Below are 1,325 nucleotides of genomic sequence, written 5' to 3' on the forward strand. Positions count from 1 at the left end.
CCGCGCCCGGCCTGCGGGAGCGCCGCTCCGGCCCGCTCCGCGCCCGGCCGGGTGGCGGCTCGCACGGCTCTGCTCCCATCATCGCACATCTGTGCCGGAGATTATTGCCCCGGTTTAGCGGTGCGGTCTGAGAGACTGAAGCCGTAATCTCCTGCGAGGGCTGGATGTGGAGCGGCGGCGGGAGGAGCTGTGCGGCCCTGTCCCTGCGCCGTGTCCCCAACAGCATCGCCCCCGGAGCACGGCATCACCGCTGCCCTCAGGGATGATGGATGCCGTCACCGCACACACGGCCCCGCTGGCTTCTCCCACCGCCCGCTTCCTTCAGAGCACGCCAGGAACGCGGCCCGGGCTCAGCAGCCGGCTGGCCGCCTCCTTCCCGGCCGGGAGCTGCTCCTGCCGCGGGGCCGGGCGGCTGATGGCAGGACAGCGGCACACACCGCCAGCGCCAGAAATAAACCCGGCAAAAACGCCGGCACCCGGGCAGGAACGGAGCGGCCGGGCCGCAGGGATGCCGGCGGTGCCCGGTGCCCAGGGCTGTGCCGAGCAGGGATGCCGGCGGTGCCCGGTGCCCCGGCTGTGCCGAGCAACAATCCCAGCGGCTGCCAGTCCCCGTTCGCCCCGCTCAGCCGTCCCACGGGCGGCAGGGGAAGGCAGGCGGGCCCCGGGCGTTCCTGCAGCCCCGCCGTGACCGGCACCGCGCTCCCGCAGGATGCTCCGCACCGAGCTGGGGCTCCGGCCCACGGAGTGCTCAAAAGTTCATCCACCTGCGTTTTCCAGCAGGAACCTGACGCCAGCTCAACCTTTTGTCTCTGTTTTTTTAGTCCTCAAAGCACGATTCTCTCCATCCTCACAGCGCAGCCTAATTCAGGCTGAGTCACCGCCTTCAAATATGGCTTGTGAGCCACATTTTTTTGGATGAGGCCTCCTAATTATAAAAAAGGATGTAATACTAATTACATGCTTATCTTGTAGGCAGGATATAAAGTTTAATGAGCTGTCATTTACGCCATATGCACACAGCCCCATAAAAGCATGAGATGTTATTATTTGGATTATGCTCCCTAATTCTACCCTGCACAAAGCCACAGGAGCACTATTTTGGTTTTATCCTTCTCCATCACCATTGTTCACGTTCAAAAGTGTTCCAGCACTTACTGCTAATAGAGAAGAACCTGTAACTAGATTTATAGGACACTGCCTTAGAGGATGCAAATATCTGGGGCTCGAAATTGAATTTTTTTCAGCACTCTTCCACAACCACAGAAAATGATGATGCCTAGACTGTCATTTTCTGAAGAGCACAGAATCGAGGCCATACAAAGCTC

Source organism: Onychostruthus taczanowskii, unplaced genomic scaffold (genome assembly GCF_017590055.1).
Source record: "Onychostruthus taczanowskii isolate IOZ18803 unplaced genomic scaffold, ASM1759005v1 scaffold14, whole genome shotgun sequence".
Taxonomy (NCBI): Eukaryota; Metazoa; Chordata; class Aves; order Passeriformes; family Passeridae; genus Onychostruthus; species Onychostruthus taczanowskii.